General features: G+C 38.6%; 2 non-coding genes across 2 annotated transcripts; both read left to right on the forward strand.

Annotated features, from left to right (window-relative positions):
• The first annotated feature begins 244 nt into the window (after nt 1-244).
• LOC112804853 (small nucleolar RNA R71) lies at nt 245-348 on the forward strand. The gene has a single exon (XR_003203472.1). It is a non-coding gene; the product is annotated as a small nucleolar RNA R71 (small nucleolar RNA).
• Nucleotides 349-14,568: 14,220 nt separating this feature from the next.
• On the forward strand, nt 14,569-14,672 carry LOC112804479 (small nucleolar RNA R71). Its single transcript, XR_003203093.1, has one exon. It is a non-coding gene; the product is annotated as a small nucleolar RNA R71 (small nucleolar RNA).
• The last annotated feature ends 6,514 nt before the right edge of the window (nt 14,673-21,186 follow it).

The following is a 21,186-nucleotide window of genomic DNA, read 5'->3' on the forward strand; positions in this document are numbered from 1 at the left end:
AGCTATGATCATATTGTTTTGAGCCAGCAAAGCATCCATAGAGTTGAGTTGTATTACTCCTCTTCTTGGGTTTCTATCAGAGGCATAGAAGTACTCATTGTTGGCCACCATTTCTATGATGTCTATGGCATCTTCAATTGTCTTCTTCTTATTGAGAGAGCCTCCTGAAGAGTGATCTAGGGTCTTCTTTGATTCTTATAACAATCCTTCATAGAAAATGTGCAGTTGTACCCATTCATTAAACATGTCCAGAGGGCATTTTCTTGTTTACTCCTTGTATCTCTCCCATGCCTCATAGAAAGTTTCACCATCTTGTTGTCTAAATTTTTTCACCTTAGCTCTGAATCTGTTAACTCTTTATGGAGGGTAAAATCTTGCTACGAACTTATTCACAACTTCCTCCCAAGTTGTCAAACTCTCCTTACGAAATGATTCCACCCACTTTGATGCTTTATCTCTAAGAGAGAAAGGAAACAGCAGCAGCTTATAGGTGTCAGGGTGGACACCATTATCCTTTACTATATCACAAATTCTAAAAAATGTGGTTAGATGTTGGTTGGGGTCTTCTCGTGTACTTCCTCCAAATGAGCAGTTGTTTTGAACAAGGGTGATGAGTTGGGGTTTTAACTCAAAATGGTTAGCATGGATGGTTGGTTTTAGAATATTGCTTCCATAATTTCCTGGGTTTGGGTTGATGTAAGAGCTTAAAACTCTTTTCTCCTGCCTCACATGGTTACCAGCACCTTCCCCAACATGATTATAAATCTCCTCCTCCATAGTAACGTCCAGATCTTCCTCCAATGTTTCCTCTCCAACTATTCCTTTGCTCTTGCTTCCCTCCTTAATCTAAGGAAGATCCTCTTAGGTTCACTATCAAAAGAAGATGAAGTTTCTCCATTTCTACCTGTCATACATTCAACAAACAAGAAGTAGAAAGCAAGTGAATGAGTCACTCTTGTTAAGACTTATGGTTAGTTTGGTTGGTACAATTGATCAAATAGTTAGTGGATTAGTATGCTAAAATGAAAATATACAAAGAATCAATTGAAACTCAAATGCTAAAAAAATATAAGAACTGAAATTAAAAGAAGTAACAAGGTAAATAAAAATGCTTAATCTAAATACTCATCAATTTAGTCATTGTCAAATTCAAACCAATCCCCGGCAACGGCGCCATAAAACTTGATAACCAGAATTCACTCCCCATATAAAATGAATCCATTCTTTAGCAAGCGCACCAAATTATCGTCAAGTAATAACCCACTAGGAGTGGGTCGAATCACACAGAGATTGGTCAATTGAGCAACTTTAATTAATGGGTGAATTAGTCAAGCTAATCAATAGTGATTGTTGAGAACAGAATTCTAAATTAGCAGAAATGTAAGTGGCTTAAAAGTAAAGAAAATCAATAAAATGCAGAAAAGTAAATGGCAAGAATGTAAAGTGCTGAAACATAAATGATTGAATAGTAAATGGGGAATGGGTAATGACAGAAATTAAATAAAGCTATAAAGAATAGGGAAGATAAGAATAGGGAGAATTCATTGGGATTAGGAGATGTTGCTCTCTTTGGATTAAATTTAGCTCATCTCATTTTCAATCATGCAACTCATTGACCTCTTCGCAATCATGATTGATTGAACCCCAATGCCTTGGTGACTCAATCTCTCTAAGCTTGATAATAAGCCAATTCCTTGGTCTAATTGCTCATGAAGAGAGATATGCTTGGTCCCTGATTATACCACACATCCTCATAGTTCTAAATAGTGGGTAGATTATATGTCACCATATCCAATCCCAAAATCCAGATCTACTCAAGTATGATAAGGGATTTCAAGCATGGTTTCATGTTTCCTTTTCCAAGGTTCCCATGAAACCCATTTTGCATTCAACCTCTTTTCCAAGATGATTGAACACTAACATGAAAAACGAAATTCCTTCTAGCAAATCAAAGAGAAGATAAAGAGAACAAGAAATTCACTATTATTAATTCATCAAGTACAACAGATCTCCCTCTCCCAATGAGAGGGAGTTTAGCTACTCATAGCTTAGAAAAAAGTACAAGAGATGGAGAAGATGTAAAAGTAAAAGTAAAGCTAACTATTCAATCCCACTTGCCAATCCAACCCCCTTTTTAGTACTTCTAGGCGTTATTTATACTACTTCTATCACTAGAATTAATAAAATACAAAAGAAAAAAAGAAAATTACAATTGAAAGAAAAAGAAAAAATCATAAAATGAACCATGTGCCTGGCGTGTAACTAGCGTTTGAGTGGCGTGCCACGCCTAGCTTCTCAACTTGGCTTGGCGCGCCACGCCTGGCTCCCCAAGTGGCACACCTTCTTCATTAACTGACATGGCGTGCCATGCCTTCGAGCCCAAGTAGCACGCCCAGGGTCTCTCCTTTGCTCAGTTAGCCTGGCATGCCACGCCTTCAAGCTCAAGTGGCACTGATGGGCGAAAAATTGAATTCCGCAAAAACTAACCGGCAAGTGTACCAGGTAGCATCAAGTAGTAAAACTCACAAAAGTTAGGTCGATAGTGAGGTGATTAGCCTAGTTAAGAAAATATTAATAAATTTGTGGTGAAATTGACTTGACATAATGTAAATTGCAAGGAATTTAAAGTGCTAAATGTAAATTGCTTGAAACGTAAATGGAAAGAAACTTAAATTGCATGAAAAATAAATTGCAAGAAATGTAAAGGGCTTTGGGTGCAGGGAAATTAAAGAGGCAATAAACCAAAGTACTCAAAGTGAACTCAAGGACAATTAACAGAAAGAAAAATTCATTAGGGATTGGAGATATCATAATCCACAATGAATCAAGTGGGCCTCAAATTCTTTCTCAATCATATAAGTAGATCTATGGCAGATTGAAATTGATTGGATCCCTATTCCGTGGCAACCCAATCTCTCTAATCGCAATCAAAGTACTCAAAGTGAACTCAAGGACAATTAACAGAAAGAAAAATTCATTAGGGATTGGAGATATCATAATCCACAATGAATCAAGTGGGCTTCAACTTCTTTCTCAATCATATAAGTAGATCTATGGCAGATTGAAATTGATTGGATCCCTATTCCTTGGCAACCCAATCTCTCTAATCGCAATCAATCTTGTCAATTCCTTGATCCAATTATCATGAGTAGAGGTTAAGTGCATGTCTCTCATCCATAAGCCACACTAACTCTCAAGATCTCAATTCCTCCCGAATGGTGTTGATCAAGAGAGTTGTGAGAGATAGAGCTTCAGTTCTAATTTTCATGATTCTCCTTCCGAAGCTCACATGGAAATTCAATGGATCCAAATCCCCTTCTAGAGTGAATGGATCAAATCAAAATAGCAGTTATCTCTTAGCTACCCAAGCGGATTGAGGAGAAGAAGAAGTTCATTAATCCATTAGAATTACAATAGAGCTCCTCCCCCTAATGAATTGGGGTTTTAGTGAATCATAGCTCTAAGAACAAGTTCAAGGAATTTAAATGGCATGAAAATAAACAGAGTAAAATTAAATGTAAAGTTGCAGAAGAGAAGAAATGCAGGAAATTAAAATTGCATAAAAGTAAACGAGGCTCAATACAAATTAAAATGTAAACTTGCAGAAAAGAAAAGTGTATTCTAAACTAAGAATCTTATACTACACTCTCTCGAGTCTATATTCCTCCAAGAGAGTTCTGGAGTCTCTAATCCTCCAGCTAGAGCTTCTTTGCCTTCTGAGCCCCCCTTTTTAAATCAAATTTCCTTCTATTTATACACTTTCCAATTTAGTCTTCAAGTCTTTGGATTGGGCTTTTTAGCCTTGTTGAAGCAAGCAAGAATAGGTCTCATTGATGTTGAAGAGGGGAGGTTGGCAATTCACATTTTTGATCTGCATGGGTGCTAAATATTATTAATGCTGGTGTCAATGTTGGCCTCAACGTTTGCAAGAAAATGTTGAGTCAAATGTTTGGCTTGAGAAAGGATTTTCAAAGGAATGAGCATTGGCGCCAACGTTTGAGTCAACGTTGGGGCACCAACATTCCCTCCAACGTTGGCACCCAAATTTGCACTACCCCTTTTTCCTTCAACGTTTGAGGGAACGTTGGTGGACCAACTTTGGCCACCAGTGTTACTTCTTCTACTTTGCCTCTTCCTCTGCTTTTTCCTCTTCTTTCTTGCTTCTTTCTTGCCTCTTTTCACCTATTATTAGTCAAATAATTACATCAAAGTTTGCTATAATCACAAGGTATTTGCATCATTGATAACATCAAGTAAAAATAGCATAAAACCTTGTGAAAAAGCACATAAATACCCATGTTTAATTGAACTAAGGGATGCATAAAATTCCAATATAATTACTTACTTATTGTGCAAGAAAGTGCATGAAACCTAATGAAAACAAGTAGAAAATGCTTATGAAACTAGCATAAGATGACTTGTCATCACAACATTAAACTTAAACCTTGCTTGTCCCCAAGCAAGTAGTAAAACATGAGAGAAATGAATGAAAAAAGATAAGCATGTATGGCCTTATTTGAAAGCATTCAGTATAGGTTCATGGGGTTTCATGCAGGATTTGTTTGAAGCTCTACTTTTATTGGTTTCCAGGTTTGAATTGTCCCTTTAAGTGTTAACTATGGTTTACTGCTGTGAACCTTGTTATTCATTCATCCTTGGTGTTTGATTTTTTTGTTTTTCTTCTGCTGAGAAACTTATTCCTCAATTGCAGCTTAGTGTCATGTGTTGCAGCTGCTTTTTAGCTTATTTTTTAGTCAACACATATTCACCAAAGACACATGGCTCACAATTCTTCTTAAGAACATTGGTGCCTAGCAGCTATTTGGGTTACTAAATGTTTTGTAACTAGGTTGCTCTTGATAGTGGACTTTTAGTTGATAATCCCGGGTTAGTTAACCCAAGTTACCAAGTGTTAAAACACTCCTTAGAACCTAATGATCCAAGTAGATCCCAGTACAAAAGCACCACAGGCATGTGTCTTAAGGTCCAAGCTATTGGTGTCTAGCTTTATTCTTTGTTTTTTTCAATTTTTTTGTTGCCACTTTTTGGCTTTTCTTCCTTTCCTTCTTTCTTTCTTCCAAGGATATTTAATCACTAAGGTTTCACAAACAACACTATTTTCATATATAAAAAGGACATTCTACCCTTCCGGCGAGGGTTCGAAGCTCCAACCCTTGTTCCCGGCTCTCACGAGCGTTCTTTATGCAAGTTGCGCATATATTACTTTGATGATTAAAATTGGAAAGTTTCATGCATTGCCTACCATCTTGCCCTATGTGCTTAAATGTATCTTGGGAAGATCGATTTGCTCTTAACCAAGTGGATAGTAGCACCAGTCTTAGTTGCATTCATATAAGTAGATTGCACCTCATGAATCTCATACCTTTGTGATCCTTTGGTCTTTTGCTTTCCTCTAAGCATGAGGACATGCTATAATCTAAGTGTGGGGAGGTTGATAAACCCTATTTTTAGGGTTTATCTTGTGCTAATTTTGAGGGTTTTATCAATGATTCTACACACTTTTTGTATGAAAATACATGACTGATCGGGGTAAAACTTGTCTCTCAACAAATTCCCATTCGGCAAGTGTACCAAATTTGTCGCCAAGTAAAAACTCACAATAGAGTGAGGTCGAATCTCACAGGGATTGATTGATCAAGCAACTTTAATTAGAGGAGTATTCTAGTTGAGCGAATCCATGAATAAAGTTGATAATTGCAGAAATTAAAATTGCAAGAAAGTAAATGACTAAAAAGTAAATAGCAGAATTGTAAATGGGAATGGGGGAATTGCTCATAAAAGTAAATTGCAGAAAATAAAGAGAATGGGTAAGATCAGAAATGGGGAGTTCATTGGGCTTAGGAGATGTTGCATTCTCCGGATCAATTTCATTTTCATCTCTTCCTCAATCAATGCACTCATTGATCTCCTTGGCAATCTTAAGTGATTGAATCACAATTTCTTGCAATTCGATCTCTCAAATCTTGATCAATAGCCAATTCCTTGGTCAATTGCTCATGAGAAGAGATGAAGTGTGGTCACTGATTATACCACATGCACTTCCCAAATTAAATGCTTAGAGGGTTATAGCCACATACCCATCCACACTCAATTTGGTCCGGCATGAGAAAGCATTTCTAGCTAATCTCTTCATTCCTCTTTCAAGGATCCGAAGAGATCCATGTTTGAATAGCTTCTTTTCCAAGATCACTATTCAATTGGATGAAGATTGAAAGCTTTCAAGTAAAATCAAAAGAGAAGAAAGAAGAAGAACAAGAAAATTAGTATTGATCCATCAAATTACAACAGAGCTGCCTAACCCAATGAAAGGGGTTTAGTTGTTTATAGCTCTAGAAATCAAAACCAAAGATGGAGAATACATCATAAACTAGAGGTGCAGAGAAAGTAAAAAAATACAGAGAGTGGTTCTCTCTCTCCGCTCCTCTCTCTCCCCAAAAAGCTCTTCTCTATTTCAAAACTACTCCTATATATACTACTCTTCTCAGCTTCTAGTTAGTTCTTCAAGTCTTGGGCCTTTGGATCTTTGAGTTTGAAGCAGTTCCTTTCTTCATTTGGGCTTGGCTTACTTGCAGAGGGAAAGTGTGAAGTGGGCAGAGACTTTAGCTCAAGACGTTAGGGGTGTTTAATATTTAGTGAAAATACAAGTTCGAGGACGTTAGTGACACTTAACATTGTCACTAACGTTGCCATGCACCCCTTTTCCTCACATTAAAGCCCACGTTAATTGGGTTAACGTGGCTTTTAACGTTGCCTTGTTAGCCTTCGAGAACGTTAGTGACACTCAACATTGTCACTAACGTTCAAGTGTGCCCCTTCTGGCTTCGTTAAAGCTCACGTTAACTAGGTTAACGTGGCTTCTAACGTGGCCATTCTTAGCCATCCCAACGTTAGTGACAATGTTGAGTGTCACTAACGTTGGCTCATTCTTCATTCCTAATCATTAGCTTCCACGTTAATCACGTTAACGTGGAAGTTAACGTGGCTCTTGGGGGTTGTGTGGTTGCTCCAACGTTAGTGACAATGTTGAGTGTCACTAATGTTGTCGACAATTCTCCTTCTCTTACGTTAGCTCCCACGTTAACCAAGTTAACGTGAGAGTTAACGTGGCTTTTTGCACCTTAGGCCAACGTTAGTGACAATATTGAGTGTCACTAACGTTGGCTTCTCTTCCCCTTATAACGTTAGAGGCCACGTTAACTAGGTTAACATGGCTTCTAACGTGGCCATTTGTGAGCTATTGCCAACGTTAGTGACAATGTTAAGTGTCACTAACGTTGGCTCAACTTCTCTTCTCTACGTTAGAGTTCACGTTAACTTAGTTAACGTGACTCTTTAACGTGGGCATTGATGGCTTTTGAGAGTATTTTTGGCAATTACTTTTCTCCTTGACTTTGCAAGTTACCTCCCATTCCTTGCTTCCTTTGGTCCTGAAATCAAGCAATAGAGTGCATCAAAGTTCTAGTCCAAGTCATGGGTAATGCAATATACAATTTTGTCATTCAAATCATGTAAAATCATCATGAAATAATGTAAAATGCACAATGTATGCTTGAATCAAGGTCTGAGTGAATATCTACCCAAAATTAACTTATTTCCTAAGAAAATGCATGAAATTACCTAAAAACAGTAAAGAAAAGGTCAGTAAAACTGGCCAAAATGCCCTGGCATCAATGACTTTGTGTTCCTTTCCCAATTTTGCCTCATGGAGGAAAACATACTTATTTTGCACTAAATTAGATATATTTCTAATCCTCTCTTGGTGCCATTCGATGCCGTGACCTGTGTGTTAAGCGGTTTTAGAGTATAGGGTAGGGATGACCCGGAGGAGAGAAGGGAAGTATGTACAAAGGAAATGAGCATGAGAAAATAAGCTTTGGAAACTTCAGCGTTGACGCGTACGCGCACATGCCGCGCCCGCATGGAGTTGCGCCATCAAGAGTCAAAGCTAGGAGCCAAGTTATGAGCCGGCGCGTGTAGCGGCTAAGTCATGATCCTCATGGATGCATCCGTGTAGGTTACGCTTGCGCGCTGGTACACGGATTTGTGATCATCAACAATGGCTCCAAAGACTTGGTAGCACTCTCAAACGTGAATCACACTTAGTCACAACTCCGCACAACTAACCAGCAAGTGCACTAGGTCGTCCAAGTAATACCTTACGTGAGTAAGGGTCGATCCCACGGAGATTGTTGGTATGAAGCAAGCTATGGTCATCTTGTAAATCCCAGTCAGGAGGATAATAATTGGTTATGGGAAATATAAATAGATACTTGCTTAAATAATAAAGGATAGAAATACTTATGCAAATTAATGGTGGGAATTTCAGATAAGCGCATGGAGATGCTGGTCCCTGTTGAATCTCTTCTTTCCTACTGCTTTCATCCAATCCTTCTTACTCCTTTCCATGGCAAGCTGTATGTAGGGCATCACCGTTGTCAATGGCTACATCCCATCCTCTCAGTGAAAATGGTCCAAATGCTTTGTCACAGCACGGCTAATCATCTGTCGGTTCTCAATCAAGTTGGAGTAGAATCCAGTGATTCTTTTGCGTCTGTCACTAACGCCCAGCCTTCAGGAGTTTGAAGCTCGTCACAGTCATTCAATCCCGGAATCCTACTCGGAATACCACAGACAAGGTTAGACTTTCTGGATTCCTATGAATGCCGCCATCAATTCTAGCTTATACCATGAAGATTCTGATTAAGGAATCCAAGAGATATGCGCCCGGCCTAAGGTAGAACGGAAGTGGTTGTCAGTCACGCGCGTTCATAGGTGAGAATGATGATGAGTGTCACGGATCATCGCATTCATCAAGTTGAAGTGCAACGAATATCTTAGAACAGGAATAAATTGAATTGGATAGAAAATAATAGTAATTGCATTGAAACTTGAGGTACAACAGAGCTCCGCACCCTTAGTCTATGGTGTGTAGAAACTCCACCGTTGAAAATACATAAGTTAAAGGTCCAAGCATGGCCGAATGGCCAGCCCCCAAAATGTGATCAATAGTCTCCTAAGATGAATAATAAAATAAAACTGAGACCAAAGATGTCTAATACACTAGTAAAAAGTTCTATTTATACTAAACTAGCTACTAGGGTTTACAGAAGTAAGTAATTGATGCATAAATCCACTTCCGGGGCCCACTTGGTGTATGTTTAGGCTGAGCTTGATCTATCCATGAGCTGAGACTTCTCTTGGAGTTGAACGCCAAGTTGTAACGTGTTTTGGGTGTTCAACTCCGGTTCGTGACGTGTTTCTGGCGTTTGACTCCAGACAGCAACATGGAACTGGCGTTGAGCTCCAGTTTATGTCATCTAACCACGAATAAAGTATGACTACTATATATTGCTGGAAAGCTCTGAATGTCTACTTTCCAGTGCCGTTGAGAGTGCAACATTTGGAGTTTGGTAGCTCCAGAAAATTCATTTCGAGTGCAGGGAGGTCAGATTCTAACAGCATCAGCAGTCTTTTGTCAGCCTTCTTATCAGAGTTTTGCTTAGGTCCTTCAATTTCAGTCAGAAAATACCTGAAATTACAGAAAAACACACAAACTCATAGTAAAGTCCAGAAATGTGAATTTAGCATAAAAACTAATAAAAACATCCCTAAAAGTAACTAGATCATACTAAAAACTACCTAAAAACAATGCCAAAAAGCGTATAAATTATCCACTCATCACAACACCAAACTTAAATTGTTGCTTGTCCCCAAGCAACTGAAAATCAATTAGGATAAAAAGAAGAGAATATACTATAAATTCCAAAATATCAATGAATATTAGTTCTAATTAGATGAGCGGGACTTGTAGCTTTTTGCTTTTGAACAGTTTTGGCATCTCACTTTTTCCTTTGAAGTTTAGAATGATTGGCTTCTCTAGGAACTTAGAATTTCAGATAGTGTTATTGATTCTCCTAGTTAAGTATGTTGATTCTTGAACACAGCTACTTTTATAAGTCTTGGCCGTGGTCCTAAGCATTTTGTTTTCCAGTATTACCACCGGATACATAAATGCCACAGACACATGACTGGGTGAACCTTTTCAGATTGTGACTCAGCTTTGCTAGAGTCCTTAGTTAGAGGTGTCCAGAGCTCTTAAGCACATTCTTTTTGCTTTGGATCACGACTTTAACCACTCAGTCCCAAGCTTTTCACTTGGACCTGCATGCCATAAGCACATGGTTAGGGACAGCTTGATTTAGCCGCTTAGGCCTGGATTTTATTTCCTTGGGCCCTCCTATCCATTGATGCTCAAAGCCTCGGATCCTTTTTACCCTTGCCTTTTGGTTTTAAGGGCTATTGGCTTTTTCTGCTTGCTTTTTCTTTTTCTTTCTATTTTTTTCGCCATTTTTTTCACAAGCTTTTGCTATTCACTGCTTTTTCTTGCTTCAAGAATCAATTTCATGATTTTTCAGATCATCAATAACATTTCTCTTTGTTCATCATTATTTCAAGAGCCAACAATTTTAACATTCATAAACAACAAAATCAAAAATATGCACTTGTTCAATCATTCATTCAGAAAACAAAAAGTATTGTCACCACATCAATATAATTAAACTAAATTCAAGGATAATTTCAAAATTCATGTACTTCTTGTTCTTTTGAATTAGAAACATTTTTTATTTAAGAGAGGTGAAGGATTCATGGAATTATTTATAGCCTTAAGACAGAGTTACTACATACTAATGATCATGAAGTAGAGACACAAAACATAGATAGACATGAAGCATAAAAATCGAAAAACAGAGAAATAAGAACAAGGAATGAGTCCACCTTAGTGGCATCTTCTTCTTGAAGGACCAATGATGTCTTTAAGCTCTTCTATGTCCCTTCCTTGCCTTTGTTGCTCCTCCCTCATTGCTCTTTGATCTTCTCTTATTTCATGGAGAATGATGGAGTGCTCTTGATGTTCCACCCTTAATTGTTCCACATTGTAACTTAAATCTTCTAGGGAAGTGTTGAGTTGTTCCTCATGCGTCTCTTGGGTTCCATGAGTGGGCTCTCTTGTTTGCTCCATCCTTTTCTTAGTGATGGGCTTGTCCTCCTCAATGAGGATGTCTCCTTCTATGATAACTCCAGTTGAGTAACATAGATGGCAAATAAGATGAGGAAAAGCTAGCCTTGCCAAAGTAGAGGACTTATCGGCTATTTTGTAGAATTCATGGGAGATGACTTCATGAACTTCTACTTCCTCTCCAATCATGATGCTATGAATCATGATGGCTCGATCCACAGTAACTTCAGATCGGTTGCTAGTGGGGATGATAGAGCATTGAATGAACTCCAACCATCCTCTAGCTACAGGCTTAAGGTCCAGTCTTCTCAGTTGAACCGGCTTGCCTTTGGAGTCTCTTTTCCATTGAGCTCCTTCCACACATATGTCCATAAGGACTTGGTCCAACCTTTGATTAAAGTTGACCCTTCTAGTGTAGGGGCGTGCATCTCCTTGCATCATGGGCAAGTTGAATGCCAACCTCACATTTTCCGGACTAAAATCTAAGTATTTCCCCGGAACCATTGTAAGATAGTTCTTTGGATTCGGGTTCATACTTTGATCATGGTTCCTAGTGATCCATGAATTTGCATAGAACTCTTAAACCATTAAAATCCCGACTTGTTGCATGGGATTGGTTAGAACTTCCCAACCTCTTCTTCAGATTTCATGTCGGATCTCCGGATACTCATTTTTCTTGAGCTTGAAAGGGACCTCAGGGATCACCTTCTTCTTTGCCACAACATCATAGGAGTGGTCTTGATGGGCTTTGGAGATGAATCTTTCCATCTCCCATGACTCGGAGGTGGAAGCTTTTGTCTTCCCTTTTTCTTTTCTAGAGGATTCTCCGGCCTTAGGTGCCATTAATGATAATGGAAAAACAAAAAGCTTATGCTTTTACTACACCAAACTTAAAATATTTCTCGCCCTCAAGCAAGAGAAGAAAGAAGAGAAGAAGAAGAAGAAGAGAAAAATGGAGGAGAGTGAAGGGTAGGTGTATTCGGCCAAGGTATAGAAGAGGGGGTTGTGTTGTGTGAAAATGAAGTATAATGGAGGGGTATATATAGGGAGGGGGGAGAGGGTAGGTTCGGCCATTTAGGGTGGGTTTGGGTGGGAAAGATTTTTGAATTTTGAAGGTAGGTGGGGTTTATGGGGAAGAGTAGAGGGATGTGAGTGGTGAAGGGGGTAATTAGGAAGAGAGATTGAGGTGATTGGTGAAGGGTTTTGGGGAAGAATGTTTATTGGAAAGAGAGAATGAATGTTGAGAAGAGGGGAGAACATGTTAGGTGGGGATCCTGTGGGGTCCACAGATCCTGAGATGATCCTATGGGGTCCACAGATCCTGAGGTGTCAAGGATTTACATCCCTGCACCAATTAGGCATGTAAAATGCCTTAGCATACCATTCTGGTGTTTAAACGCTGAAGTGATGCACGTTCTAGGCGTTCAACGCCCATGTGCAGCATGTTTCTAGCGTTGAACGCCAGTTCCATGCTTGTTACTGGCGTTCAGCGCCAGCTTTCCTCAAGGCACATTCCTGGCGTTCAAACGCCAGGATGTTGCTTGTTTCTGGCGTTCAGCGCTAGATCCATGCTCTGTTCTGGCGTTGAGCGCCAGCCAGATGCATCTTACTGGCGTTTAAACGCCAGTAAGTCCTTCCTCCAGGGTGTGATTTTTCTTCTGCTATTTTTGATTCTGTTTTTAATTTTAATATTTTTTTTCGTGACTCCTCACGATCATGAACCTACTAAAACACAAAATAAGAATAAAATAAAAATAAAATTAGATAAATAAAAATTGGGTTGCCTCCCAACAAGCGCTTCTTTAATGTCAATAGCTTGACAGTGGGCTCTCATGGAGCCACAAAGGTGATCAGGTCAATGTTGTGAACTCCCAACACCAAACTTAGAGTTTGGATACAGGGGTTCAACACCAAACTTAGAGTTTGGTTGTGGCCTCCCAACACCAAACTTAGAGTTTGATTGTGGGGGCTCTGTTTGACTCTGTACTGAGAGAAGCTCTGCATGCTTACTCTCCCTTGTTATAGAAGGATAGTCATGTGCCTTAAACACAAGGTAGTCCCCATTCAATTGAAGGACTAATTCTCCTCCGTTAACATTTATTACAGCACCTGCTCTGGCTAGGAAAGGTCTTCCAAGGATGATGCATTCATCCTCTTCATTCCTAGTGTCTAGGATTATAAAATCAGCAGGGATGTAAAGGCCTTCAACCTTTACTAATATGTCCTCTACTAATCCATAAGCTTGTCTTACTGACTTGTCTGCCAATTGTAATGAGAATAAGGCAGGCTGTACCTCAATGATCCCTAGTTTCTCCATTACAGAGAGTGGCATAAGATTTATCCCTGACCCCAGATCACACAGAGCCTTGTTAAAGGTCATGGTGCCTATGGTACAGGGTATTGAGAATTTGCCAGGATCTTGTCTCTTTTGAGGTAAGATTTTCTGAACCCATGTATCTAGTTCACTAATGAGCAAGGGAGGTTCACCTTCCCAAGTCTCATTACCAAACAACTTGGCATTCAGCTTCATGATGGCTCCTAGATATTGAGCAACTTGCTCTCCAATCACATCTTCATCCTCTTCTGAGGAAGAATAGTCTTCAGAGCTCATGAATGGCAAAAGGAGATTTAGTGGAATCTCTATGGTCTCTATATGAGCCTCAGATTCCTTTAGGTCCTCAATAGGAAACTCCTTGTTTGAGAGACGTCCCAGGAGGTCTTCCTCACTAGGATTTTCGTCCTTCTCCTTCCTTGTACATTCGGCCATATTGATTACATCAATGGCCTTGCACTCTCCTTTTGGATTTTCTTTTGTATTGCTTGGGAGAATACTGGGAGGAGTTTTAATGATTTTCTTACTCAGCTGGCCCACTTGTGCCTCCAAATTTCTAATGGAGGATCTTGTTTCACTCATGAAACTTAAAGTGGCCTTAGACAGATCAGAGACTATGTTTGATAAGTTAGAGGGGCTCTGTTCAGAATTCTCTGTCTGTTGCTGAGAAGGTGATGGAAAAGGCTTATTATGGCTTAGCCTGTTTCTTCCACCATTATTAAAGCCTTGTTGAAGCTTTTGTTGATCCTTCCCTGAGAAATTTGGATGATTTCTCCATGATGAATTATAGGTGTTTCCATAAGGTTCACCCATGTAATTAACCTCTGCCATTGCAGGGTTCTCAGGATCATAAGCTTCTTTAGAAGCTGCCTCTTTAGTACAGTTGGATGCATTTTGCTATCCATTCAGACTCTGAGAAATCATGTTGACTTGCTGAGTCAACATTTTGTTCTGAGCTAATATGGCATTCAGAGCATCAATTTCAAGAACTCCCTTCCTTTGAGGCGTCCCACTATTCACTGAATTCCTCTCAGAAGTGTACATGAATTGGTTATTTGCAACCATGTCAATAAGTTCTTGAGCTTCTGCAGGCATTTTCTTTAAGTGAATGGATCCACCTGCAGAATGGTCCAATGACATCTTAGAAAACTCAGATAGACCATAATAGAATATATCCAATATGGTCCATTCTGAAAACATGTCAGAAGGACACTTTTTGGTCATCTGCTTGTATCTTTCCCAAGCTTCATAGAGGGATTCACCATCTTTTTGCTTGAAGGTCTGAACATCCACTCTAAGCTTGCTCAGCTTTTGAGGAGGAAAGAATTTATCCAAGAAGGCCGTGACCAGCTTATCCCAGGAGTCCAGGCTATCTTTAGGTTGTGAGTCCAACCATGTTCTAGCTCTGTCTCTTATAGTAAAAGGGAAAAGCATGAGCCTGTAGACTTCAGGATCTACTCCATTCGTCTTTACAGTCTCACAAATCTGAAAGAACTCAGTTAAAAACTAGTAAGAATCTTCAGATGGAAGTCCATGAAACTTGCAGTTCTATTGCATTAGAGCAACTAATTGAGGTTTCAGCTCAAAATTGTTTGCTCCAATGGCAGGAATTGAGATGCCTCTTCCATCAAATTTGGAAGTTGGTTTAGTGAAATCACCAAGCATCCTCCTTGCATTATTGCTGTTGGGTTCGGCTGCCATCTCCTTTCCTTGTTCAAAAATTTCAGAAAGGTTGTCTCTGGACTGTTGTAATTTAGCTTCTCTTAATTTCCTCTTCAGAGTCCTTTCAGGTTCAGGATTAGCTTCAACAAGAATGCCTTTTTCCTTGTTCCTGCTCATATAGGGAAGAAGAGAACAAGAAAAAAAGAGGAATCCTCTATGTCACAGTATAGAGATTCCTTTACGTTAGTAGAAGAAGAAAGGGAAAAGGAGTGAAGAAGAATGAATAGGTAGGGGCAGTGATTTGAGATGAAGAGAGGTGAAGAGAAGTGTTAGTAAATAAATAAATAAATAGAAGAAGGGGATAGGGAAGAATTTTCGAAAATAAATTTGAAAAGAAGTTAAATGATTTTCGAAAATAAAAGATAAGATAGTATTAAAATTAAAACAATTAATTAATTAAAAAGAATTTTTGAAAAAGGGATGAGATATTTTCGAAATTAGAGAGGGAAAAGTAGTTAGGTGGTTTTGAAAAAGATAAGAAACAAACAAAAAGTCAAATAGTTAGTTGAAAAAGATATTAAAATCAAATTTGAAAAGATAAGAAGATAAGAAGTTAGATAAGATATTTTGAAATTAAACTTTTGAAAAAGATAAAATTTTGAAAAAGATATGATATAAAAGATAAGATAAGATAGATTTAATTTTTAAAGTTAAAATTAATTACTTAACTAACAAGAAATTAAAAGATAAGATTTTAGAATTTAAAGATTGAACCTTTCTTAACAAGAAAGTAACAAACTTCAAATTTTTGAATCAATCATATTAATTATTATCATAAGTTTCGAAAATTTGAAATAAAAGTAAGAAAAAGATTTTTGGAAAATAATTTTCAAAATTTTCGAAAAAAATAGAAAAAACGAAAAAGATATGATTTTTGAAAAAGATTTTGAAAAGATAAGATTTTTAAAATTGAAAATTTGACTTGACTTACAAGAAATAACTAATTTTAAAAATTTTTGACTAAGTCAACTCAAGTTTTCGAAAATTTGGAGGGAAATAAGGAAAAGATATTTTTTTGATTTTTTTTTTGAATTTTTGATGATGAGAGAGAAAAACATAAAAATGACTCACAACATGAAAATTATTGAATCAAAACTCATGATGCATGAAAGAACACTATGAATGTCAAGATGAACACCAAGAACACTTTGAAGATCATGATGAACATCAAGAACATAATTTTGAAAAATTTTTGATGCAAAGAAAACATGCAAGACACCAAACTTAGAAATCTTTAATGCATGGACTCTAACAAACGAAAAATGCATATGAAAAATAACAAAAGATACAAAACAAGGAAACATCAAGATCAAACAAGAAGACTTACCAAGAACAACTTGAAGATTATGAAGAACATTATGAATGCATGAATTTGTCGAAAAAAAATAATGCATAAATTTTAAAAACATGCAATTGACACCAAACTTAAAAATTGACTCAAGACTCAAACAAGAACACAAAATCTTTTTGGTTTTTTATGATTTTATGATTTTTTTGTATTTTCTTTTATTTTTTTTCCGAAAATATTCTTTAGAAAAATGAAAATAAAGAAAAAAAAATTTTTGAAAACTTTTTAAAAAGAAAATTACCTAATCTGAGCAACAAGATGAATCGTCAGTTGTCCAAACTCGAACAATCCCCGGCAACGGCGCCAAAAACTTGGTGCATGGATTTGTGATCATCAACAATGGCTCCAAAGACTTGGTAGTGCTCTCAAACGTGAATCACACTTAGTCACAACTCCGCACAACTAACCAGCAAGTGCACTGGGTCGTCCAAGTAATACCTTACGTGAGTAAGGGTCAATCCCACGGAGATTGCTGGTATGAAGCAAGCTATGGTCATCTTGTAAATCTCAGTCAGGCGGATAATAATTGGTTATGGGAAATATAAAGAGATACTTGCTTAAATAATAAAGGATAGAAATACTTATGCAAATTAATGGTGGAAATTTCAGATAAGCGCATGGAGATGCTGGTCCCTGTTGAATCTAAGCTTTCCTACTGCTTTCATCCAATCCTTCTTACTCCTTTCCATGGCAAGCTGTATGTAGGGCATCACCATTGTCAATGGCTACATCCCATCCTCTCAGTGAAAATGGTCCAAATGCTTTGTCACAGCACAGCTAATCATCTGTCGGTTCTCAATCAGGTTGGAGTAGAATCCAGTGATTCTTTTGCGTCTGTCACTAACGCCCAGCCTTCAGGAGTTTGAAGCTCGTCACAGTCATTCAATCCTGGAATCGTACTCGGAATACCACAGACAAGGTTAGACTTTCCAGATTCCCATGAATGCCGCCATCAATTCTAGCTTATACCACAAAGATTCTGATTAAGGAATCCAAGAGATATGCGCCCGGCCTAAGGTAAAACGGAAGTGGTTGTCAGTCACGCGCGTTCATAGGTGAGAATGATGATGAGTGTCACGGATCATCACATTCATCAAGTTGAAGTGCAACGAATATCTTAGAACAGGAATAAATCGAATTGGATAGAAAATAATAGTAATTGCATTGAAACTTGAGGTACAGCAGAGCCCCACACCCTTAATCTATGGTGTGTAGAAACTCCACCGTTGAAAATACATAAGTTAAAGGTCCAGGCATGGCCGAATGGCCAGTCCCCAAAAAGTGATCAATAGTCTCCTAAGATGAATAATAAAATAAAACTGAGACCAAAGATGTCTAATACACTAGTAAAAAAGTTCTATTTATACTAAACTAGCTACTAGGGTTTACAAAAGTAAGTAATTGATGCATAAATCCACTTCCGGGGCCCACTTGGTGTATGTTTGGGATGAGCTTGATCTATCCACGAGCTGAGGCTTCTCTTGGAGTTGAACGCCAAGTTGTAACGTGTTTTGGACGTTCAACTCCGGTTCGTGACGTGTTTCTGGCGTTTGACTCCAGACAGCAACATGGAACTGGCGTTGAGCTCCAGTTTATGTCATCTAATCACGAATAAAGTATGAACTATTATATATTGTTGGAAAGCTCTGGATGTTTACTTTCCAGCGCCGTTGAGAGCGTGCCATTTGGAGTTCGGTAGCTCCAGAAAATCCATTTCGAGTGCAGGGAGGTCAGATTCCAACAGCATCAGCAGTCCTTTGTCAGCCTTCTTATCAGAGTTTTGCTTAGGTCCCTCAATTTCAGCCAGAAAATACCTGAAATTATAAAAAAACACACAAACTCATAGTAAAGTCCAGATATGTGAATTTAGCATAAAAACTAATGAAAACATCCCTAAAAGTAACTAGATCATACTAAAAACTATCTAAAAACAATGCCAAAAAGCGTATAAATTATCCGCTCATCACGCGCGAATTGCAATTCCCAAGGACGCGTGCGCGTGCTGTGCGTGTACCCGCCGATGGTCTCACATGATTTTTAAGAGAGCACGTGACCAGAGCGTGGAGACAGTTAGAGATCCTATTTTGGGGAAGTGCTTTGGCGGGAAAAAGCTTAAGAAGACCAAGGATTGAAGGGTTAAGGGACTTTTGGCTCATTTTACATTTCCTGAGATATTTTCTTAGAGTTAGTTACACTTTCGGTAGAGAGAGAATCTCCAACTTCTATCTAGGATTTCATTCTCCTCAATCTCCATTACAATTCTCCTTTGATTTTCCTTGGTGAGATCCATTGTAATACAATTTTACTTTGATGCAATTAGTAGATCTACTCTTCTCATATTCTCAATTAGTGTTCTTGATCCTTTCACTTTGGATCTAGCTTTGCTTTTGTTACTTGGATTTGGAACTAGTGAATTGAGGTAATTTCATATCCATTACTTGTGATTGTTTAATTGCAAACAATTGTGTGATTTAGATCTCTTCCTTTCAATTCTCCATTCTAATTTCTTAATGGCTCTTATGAATGCTCATCAATTGTTTGATAAAATGCCAACACTAGTCATGGAGTAAAAGTTTCCCACTTGGCTTAGGGTTTGGACCATTAGGAGTGGTTGAATAGTGGATGTCCATTGTTGATTGAGAATTAAGGATTGCTAATTGGTTTGGGATGCACTAAAATTAGATTCCCTTAGGGTGAAGCTAAGACTTGTGATTCAAGCTAATTACTTTCACTTGACTTTCCTCCATACTTAGAGGTCAACTAAGTGGAGCAAGGCTTAATTGCTATCATTATTGAAGGAAACTATAGTGATAGAATTTCTAATACCAACCCTAGGCCAAGTCCTTTAATATTGATTATTTGTCATCTACTTTTGCTATTAATACACCGACCTTCAAAAGATTCATAACAAAAGCTTCATAATCAATAACATGCATTCTCTAGCAATTCCAAGGGAGGACGACTCGGGAGACTAATACTCTCGATTATAGATTGTAGAATTGTTTGATGTGAGGTTTGAATGTCGATTGGACTATACTCACAATTATATTCACTATTGAATTCTATATCGACATGTTAAATTTCGTTTATCAAAATGGCACCGTTGCCGGGGAATTGCTTATGTGTGCCATGTTATTGCTTAGTGTAAATATGTGTATATGTACATAGTTGCATTTTCCCTTACCTCTTTGTTTGATTGACTAATCCCACTTATTACCATGAGCTTTACTTCTTCTTCATTGTATGACGTGTTCACAACCGAATCCGAGCTTAGTCCCATTTGATCCGGAAATTGAACGAACTTTTCTTCACATCAGACAAGCTCGGAGGCGGCTAACTTTTGGGAAAGGTGAAAAGGTTCCTACCAATTCACCAACCTTACCCGAAGTGAATATTGAACTGTCATTTGAAGAAGGCACTAACCATTCCCCCATTAATACCACTAATAAATCTTCTTTTGATCTAGGTACCAACACCATGGCCGCTCCAAGGAGAGTTACTCTCAAGGAAGCGGGTGCACCGGATTATGTTCTTCAACCTCTTCATGTGCTTCATCCCAACTTGAATGCAAACTTTGAACTCAAGACCGCTTTGATTAACCTCCTACCTAGGTTCCATGGACTTCCTGCACAAGACCCTATTCGACATCTCAAAGATTTTCATCGTATATGCTCAACAACTAGACGGGAAGGATCCGATGAAGTTGCTATATGGTTGTTTGCTTTCCCCTTCTCTCTTGAAGATAAGGCCAAAGAATGCTTCTACACTCTACCTAGTGAAGTCATTTCCGATTGGGACTTGCTTAGAAGAGGGTTCTTAGAAAAATTCTTGCCACCGGAAAGGATGGACAAGCTAAGGAAGGAGATCTCATGCATTGTACAAGGCGAAACGGAACCCCTATGTGAGTATTGGGAACGGTTTAACAAACTCCTTGACGCATGCCCTAATCACATGATCGACACCCAAGTGTTGCTAGGCTACATATGCCAAGGGATGCGAGAACAAGATAGGACTCTCTTGGACTCCTTTAGCAATGGTTCTTTGTCTAAATATAGGATGGCGGAGGAAGCATGGCAACTCATTAGTGACTTAGCCGAATCCAATCAACATGCTAGAAGAAGAGTTAACCGCACAAAAACCGTGAATGAGGTATCAACTAGTAGCGAGACCACCGCTCTAGCCAAATCCTTGGGAGAAATGACAAACATCCTAAAGCAACTCCAATTGGGCCAACAACAACCTTATCAACAACAACCTTACCAACATCAACCTCCACCATCCCCTCAACAATATAGTCGACAATTAGTTCCTCAAAAAGTGTGTGACATTTGTTCTTGCTATTCCCACTACACGGATGAATGCCCAAGTCTTCAAGAAGACAACACTTTGGCGGCTACCCACAACTTCTATGACCGCCCAAATCAAGGGTACTACCAATAAGGCGGTAATTTCAATCAAGGGTACCCCCATCAAGGAGGAAACTATAATCAAGGGGGTGGCAATTATAATCAAAATTAGAGGGATAACCACCCACAAGGAAGTAGGGATAACAACAACAATGGAGGCAACCAAAGATGGAACAACAACAACTCACAAAGCCGACCCCCATACCCCCAAAACCAATCATATGCCCAACAAAATCAAGGAAGAAATTACCAAACATACCAACCACCACATCAACGACCACCACCCAACCAATCACAAGCCCCTCAACTCACATACCCTTCCACTTCTTCCAATCAAGAT

Source organism: Arachis hypogaea, chromosome 5, assembly GCF_003086295.3.
Source record: "Arachis hypogaea cultivar Tifrunner chromosome 5, arahy.Tifrunner.gnm2.J5K5, whole genome shotgun sequence".
Classification (NCBI taxonomy): Eukaryota; Viridiplantae; Streptophyta; class Magnoliopsida; order Fabales; family Fabaceae; genus Arachis; species Arachis hypogaea.